Consider the following 7698-nt stretch of genomic DNA (forward strand, 5'->3'; position numbering starts at 1 on the left):
CTATGTCGTAATCTATGGGTTTTGAAATATAACTGAGCTTGTTGAGTTTGAATTTTTGATGAGTTGATTCGCTTCTTTACTTTTATAAAATTAGTTGAAAGTATTCATAAGTACAAAGCTTTGTTATTTAAATTTTTCACAAAGCTTCTTTTATGTCATTTACATTTTCATATAGAAAAAATATGTTGTGAACACTCTGAGTGCCTAACACATTGATTTTATATTTCTTGCAGGAGGTTGAAGCTACATATGCTAATGACGATGAAACTTCTAGCAAAGTGAATAATGAATGTAAAGAAGAAGAATCACTATCAGCAGGCAAACCTTGTGATATTGACTTTATTCATTCAAGAATGTGTCAATAATGGATCTCTGTAGCTGGTATGGAGTTTGAAACATAAAACAATGCACACGATTTTTATAATCAATATGCATAAAAATTCGGTTCCAATACTAAGCTAAGTAAAGCACATATATCATCCACTACTTTGTGAGAGACATAATATTTGTTTGCTCGGCTGAAGGTAAATGTGAAAAAAACAAGAGAAGTGTATATGTCAAAGTTCATCATGCAGAGACTAGATTTGGTTGTCGAATAAGAATGAAGATTAAATATGATTCATCATTTGAAAAGTATATTGTTTCAGAATTTGTTGCTAATCATGCTCATTTGACTTCAACTCCTAGAAAGACATATTGAGTTCGACTTCATAGAAAAATATTTATAGCATAAAATGTGATGGTTGCCATGGTTGAAGATTCATGACATCCAAAAGAAACTCTTGAGTAGACAAACTGGTGGACGAAAGCATCTTGCATTTATTACAAAAAATTATAAGATCTATTTACGTTCAAAGAGAACAAGTGAGAACAAGTCAGGGCATACATGTGGTGTATTAGAATATCTATAGAACATGCAATCAAATGATCCTAGTTTTACATATGTTATACAAGTTGATGCAGATGGTTTGATAACTAATATTTTATAGGTTGATGCAAATATGAAGTTAGATTATGCTTACTTTAGTGATGTAGTATGTTTTGACACCACTTATAGGAAAAACAAAGAAGGAAGACTGTTTATAATATTTGTTGGTGTTAATAATCATAAGCAAACACTTATTTTTGTAGCTGCATTGTTATATGATGAGACTGATGTCAGATGTGATTCAACCAAAAAACAAAACGAAAAAATTGGAATCAAAATAACAGAGTTAGACAAATCTGAGACATGTATTAATAGACTCCTTAATATAGATTTCATCGATATTGACGATCGTCTCTCAGAATACAACAGATTACACCAACAAACTCTTACCATGTGTATATTTTTATTAATGGAGCATGAAAACAAAAACAATATGAACAAACAGAGAACATAAAATTTTCAGAGAATATTTTTTTCAATAGTCTCTAGTCTCTGAAGTTTGACAGTTCCATTTTGTATAAATAGAACTCAAAAGGACACGTCTGCTCATGAATGAACACGATTGTTCATGGACAAACACAACTATTCACGAACGAATGATACTGTTCACGACGAACATGGCTGTTCACGAACGAACACGACTATTCATGAAGGGAAGTGTTTATTGGTATTTAAATTAAGGGAAAAGTAAAAAAACAAACTTTGTGGTTACACATGTTTTCGATCGGCACCCTTATAGTTTAAAAATTTATAAAATGGTACCTCGAGGTCCATTCCATTAGCAAATACATGCCAAATTGACTAACGGTGTTAAAAAAAAGTCAAAAGTCAAAGGGAAAATAGTTAATTTTATCCTTATATTTATTTATTTTATAAATTAACCCCTTATTATCTAATTATCAGAAACAAACCCCAAAATAAAAAATAAAAACCAATTACACAATCTTCTCTATCTCGCTTTAATTTCTTATCTTTCTTCTACCTGATCATTGCAATTCAAATGCAGAAGAGGAAAATTTTACAAACTACATACTAATTGCAAACAAAATGAATGGAAAAAAATTACTAATCAAGACACCAGATTTTGGAGAAGATGAGAGAGGAGAGGAGAAAACCATGGCTATTGAAAAGAAAATTTAAGACAAAAGATATTTACATAGAGATTTGATGGCCGAAGTAGTTTAAGTGGCTCTTTTCTCATGATTTATTATCACCTCTGCTCATTCTTCAAGCTCTCAAGTTTCCTTTGTTCAATACTCTCCATAATCACAAAATCAGACTTGCAAGATATAATATTCCGAAGAGGAATAACTCTATTAATCAATAAGATTAAAAATTGAAAAAAATGTGAAGAGAGACGTTGGTGAAGGAAGTTAACAAAATGGGAAGAAATCGTAATCGGAAGAAAGAATCAATTAATTGGAAGGAAGAAAAATTGATAGAAAACATGGAGATTGCGTTGGTGTTAAGGGAAAGCGATGAAGTTAACAAAGTTGGTTTGAAAGTTAATTTTTTTTTTAAAAAAAATTTGTCGGCAATGCACTTATATTAAACAAATGAAGATTACATTAAAGAGAAAGGAAAACCCTCAACCCACCTCATCCTATGTGATTCGAACCCATGACCTCTAGGATCATAGGTAAGCTCTCAACCAACAGGCTAAAAGCTTTACCACATGCAGGGGTGAATCCAGGATTTCTCCCCCATGGGGGCAAACAATACGACTAAAATCATTTTTATCCAAAAAATAATAATTATAGAAAACCAGAGATCAAAGCTCAAGTTCAAGTAAAATAGTAGCAGAAATATCAAATCAAAATTCAAGTAGGAGCAAAAAAATACCAAAGCAGAGAGGCAAAGATTGGAGATGGAGTGTTGGACCAACGATCCAATTACGAAGGGATTGGCTGTCCATTTTGATTTAAACTTATTTAGGATTAGAGATTTCAATTTAGGCTTAAGAAGAAAGAGGAATTGAGGAAGAAGAACTAAAGATATTAAAGAGAGTAAGAGAGACCGATGGTTTGTTTTAGGATCTATTTAGTTTTACATTTAAATATTTATTTTTTATTTTTTTTATTTTTGTTGTAAATAAAACGACATAGTTCTAGTTAAATAAAACTACGTTGTTTTGCTTTAAAATAGAATTAAAAAAATAAAAATATAATATAATATTAAATTTAAAACCATTCTTCATCCTCAATCATAAAATCAGTTAACCCTAAACCTCCATTAATGAAGGGGGGCAAAGCTCTAAAATTTCAAAATTAATACCTGAATTTTTAAAAAAATACAAAAGTCAGTGGGGGCAACTGCCCCCACTGCCCTCATGCTGGATTCCCCCTGACCACATGTAATATAATGAAAGTTAATTAAATCTTAACAAAGTTGAAATTAGAATTAAGTGCTTATTAGATTTGAATTAAAATTGAATTAACACATGTAATATAATGAATGAGGGTACAAAGGGACACCTAAAATGGAACAACAAATTTTAATCAGTTAAACTCTTTATTATTTAATGATGATCATTTTAAATAATCTTTTAATTTTTTTTCTATTTATAATTTATTAATATTTGATTCGTATAAGTAAAAAATAACAATATAACAATATTACAATCACATAAATATTTTCTATAAATTTACTAAAGAGTCCATTTTTAAAAATTAAACCCTAGCTACTCTCAAATTTTTTCATCCAAACTTATAATTTGAGGTTAGTATTTATAAGATACATGAATATTTAGGATAGTTTGTAATTATTTTATTATTTTGTAAAATTTGCTTATTTATTCGGATAATCGCTTAACATAACTTTTTTTACTAGAAACATGATCTACCTAAAAGGTGTCTGAAGCTTCAAATCGAGCAATATATATATATATAGGGGAGGGATCAAGTGAGAACATCCTCTTAGGTGAGGACACTTCCTTACGGTGAAAACACTCAAAACTACATCGTTTTGAGTATAAAAATCAATAAAAAACACTAAATGCTACTAGAGGGGTTTGAACATTGAACTCTTCATCTACACTCCACACTCCTTACCACTAAACCAATTGATTTTCTTATGTATTATGTTGCGCGCTGCTTAATATATTACTGTCATTTTAGCTTCTATTGTTTAATATTTGATGCATGCACTTATTAATATCGATTAAAGTTTCAAAAAAAATATCGATTAAATGTGCATAATAATGAATTATTAATAGAAAAAAAAACAAATGTGCATAATAATGAATTATTAATAGAAAAAAAAATCCAAGAACATGCTTTAATTTCTTTATATTTTTGTAATTTATGTTATATAAGAAAATATATTTTTTAAAACATAAGTTAGAACATATATTTTAACTTTTAAAACATGAACTATGAAGTTTAGAATGTACGACATATTTTTTAGAACATACGTTATGTTTTTTAGAACATGTGTTATGTTTTTTCGAACATGAGTTATAAATTATATTATAGAACAAATGAAAAAACGATCCAGATATCTACCGATTTTTTTAGAACATTATACTTAATTTTTTGAACATAAACTATATATTTTTTAAAACATACGTTAGAACATATATTTTAACTTTTAAAACACGAACTATGAAGTTTAGAACGTACGACATATTTTTTAGAACATATATTATATTTTTTGGAACATGTGTTATGTTTTTTCGAACATGAGTTATAAATTATATTACAGAACAAATGAAAAAACGATCCAAATATCTACTGATTTTTTTTTGGAACATTATACTTAATTTTTGGAACACAAAATATAAACTTTACAACATATGTTATGTTTTTTAGAACATACGTTATCTTATTTAGAATATGAGTTATAAATTATATTATAGAACAAATGTAAAAATGATCCATATATTTACTATTTTTTTAAAACATTATACTTAATTTTTAAAACACAAATTATAAATTTTAGAACATATGTAACAATATTTAGAACATCGTCCTTAACATTTTAAAACATAAATTATAAAAATATAGAGGAATTAAATAAATAAGAAATTAGAGCATTTTCTTGGATTTTTTTCTATTAATAATTCATTATTATGTACATTTCTTTTTTTTTTCTATTAATAATTCATTATTATGCACATTTAATCGATATTAATAAGTGCATGCATCAAATATTAAACAATAGAAGCTAAAAGGGCAGTAGTATATTAAGCAGCGCGCAACATAATACACAAGAAAAGTAATTGGCTCAGTGGTAAATAGTGTGGAGTGTAGATGAAGGGTCCAATGTTTGAACCCTAGCACCAGCAGCGTTTTTTTTTCATACTCAAAACGACGTAGTTTTGAGTGTTCTCACCATAAGGAAGTGTCCTCACCTAAAAAAGGGTTCTCACAAGAGCCCTCTTATATATATACTTGTATGCTCCCTCAAATCTATTAATATACTAAAAGCAGGAACTTGCACCGCTGATTTGTCATTCCCTTATTAACTTCTATGCCGATGTGTAATTTTCTTAATTTTTTAGTAATATTTTAATTTTTTGTGTTAAATTTCGCCAAATGCATAGCAAGACCTTCTTTGGTCGACTGTATGCTTACCCCTTATCTCTAAATCCTATGTTTGAATTTGAATTTAGTAACCTCCTTTCCGCAAACTTCTCTCATATTTCCCTAACTGCTTATCTCTCCCTCATTCAAATCCTAAACTGATCCCTTTTACAGTAATCTAACCATTTCTTCTCTAGCCATTCCGTAAACTTATTCAAACTCCATCTCAGAACTGCCACTCTCTCCCACGTCCTTTGGTAACCTGATAGAAATTAAAAAAAAATGTTGAAGATGGTTTGGTTTTTGAGAGTTGGCAGATCAGATTAGGACTTGGTAACCTAATAGCAATTACTATAGTTTTAATTAAAATTAAAATTCTTCAACAATGATAGCGGTTGCATCATGGGTTCCCAAAGGAGTTTCGAAGTCTTTCCCGGTAGTGGCAAACCATCCTTTCAAGGAATAAATTGAAAGAGTTTGATAAAGAATGGTTCTTTGGATAGAAGGTAACTCCTAATTCTGTATACTTTCTATTTATTGTTACTTCAATCATACCTACCAGTAAATATGGGTTGGACTACTAGTTCGATTGATTATTCCCAGAGCAGGTACTATCATGAAAAAAATAAGTACTTGAATGTTGGTAGTTCCCCTGCTGCTTTTACAAGATTGAAGCTTAAACTCCTATTTTTACCAGTATTGTTCATTATCGCTATTTCAACATATGAGTGCCTGAATTTTTGTTCTGTGGATTGTGTGTGTTATTTGCTGCTTTTACTCTACCTTTTTGTTATGCCTATCCATTGATAGAAATCCTATTTTTTCTCAGTTCGCAATACAATAAGGTCCCTTCAAGTGTTTGTTTGTCTAGATACATTATTTATCCATACATAAATTACAAGATAAGAGTGTTACATTAAACAATTGTAATTTAGTTATTACCATACAATGCACTATAATGCTTGGTAAAAGAGATGCATCTGCTTGTATTCGGAGCAAAGCTCATACTTTTTTAGATTTAGGTAATGCCTAACTTCTTGCAGCCATTTTGTTTTACTGTGATTATATTTATTGGGTAAAATTTCAAATTTGAAATTGTAATTTCTGGGCTGGATTATATTTGAACATTAGCCTGTTGTTTGGGATTATAATCTAATTGTAAATTCCTCATCGTCCTAATGCATATTTTGCTAGTCATTGGGGGATTATAAGCGTATTTTAAATGTATTTATATTTCAATTGTTGTTCATTTTAGAAAGGAAAAATCACTATATATCTGTTAGGTTTTTACATCAATTGAATTGAATGTTAGGTTTTCACATCCTAATTCATTCTTAAACTTATCATTATTACTGATTTTATATCCAATTGAGTGGTTGATTTTACATCCTCGTGAGGAATATTGTGACAGGAATATTGTGAGAAGACAACGGGGGGATTTGAAGGCAAGAATGATGGAGGTTGTAAGGGAGGAGACGAAAAGGAAGACAATGCTTGATGAGGATGCAAAGCACAGGTTTGACCTTTAAGAGTTTGTCGTGGAGTCTGTTCAGTATCATGAATGCGTAGCTTACAATAGTAGCTACCGAATTTGTTTTCAAAGTTTTAAGGTTTATCTAATTCCTTAATTGAATGTCTTGATGTTATGAAAATAGGGAGGTAAGATTGGAGCATTTGAATTAGATTAGAATTTAATGATCTAGAAAGAAATGGAAAAATTGCATCCATCCTCTAAGGCTAATGAGGATGGCTTTTTAGTTCTCCACTCATAGCTAATGAGCATGAGACAAAGTTCCACATGCGGTCTTGAAAACAAGTTCAAGTTGCACGGGTGTAGACACCGAGTCGGAGGACCTGTGACGAAAACCCGTAACAAGATGGTTGGAGTGGTTGGTTCTGGAAGTTTTAAAGCAAAAATATATAATAAAAAAGACGTGAGGTCAGTAGGAGTTGTGGTTGTCGAATGGACGGCTCGCGAGTGCTCAGCGACGTGGTGCGAGCGCCTAGCGGTAATCGGCGCGCGCCCGACGACAGTTGGACGCGCGCCCGACAGCGCGGGGCGCACACCCGACGTCCGCTGGGCACGCGCCCGACAGCGCGGGGCGCACACCCGACGTCCGCTGGGCACGCGCCCGACAGCGCGGGGCGCACGCCCGACATCCGCTGGGCGCACGCGCTGGACAGCGCGGGGCGCACGCCCGACGTCCGCTGGGCGCACGCACCCGATGGCTGTTGGGCGAGCGCCCA

The sequence above is a fragment of the Euphorbia lathyris genome, chromosome 5 (assembly GCF_963576675.1).
Source record: "Euphorbia lathyris chromosome 5, ddEupLath1.1, whole genome shotgun sequence".
Taxonomy (NCBI): domain Eukaryota; kingdom Viridiplantae; phylum Streptophyta; class Magnoliopsida; order Malpighiales; family Euphorbiaceae; genus Euphorbia; species Euphorbia lathyris.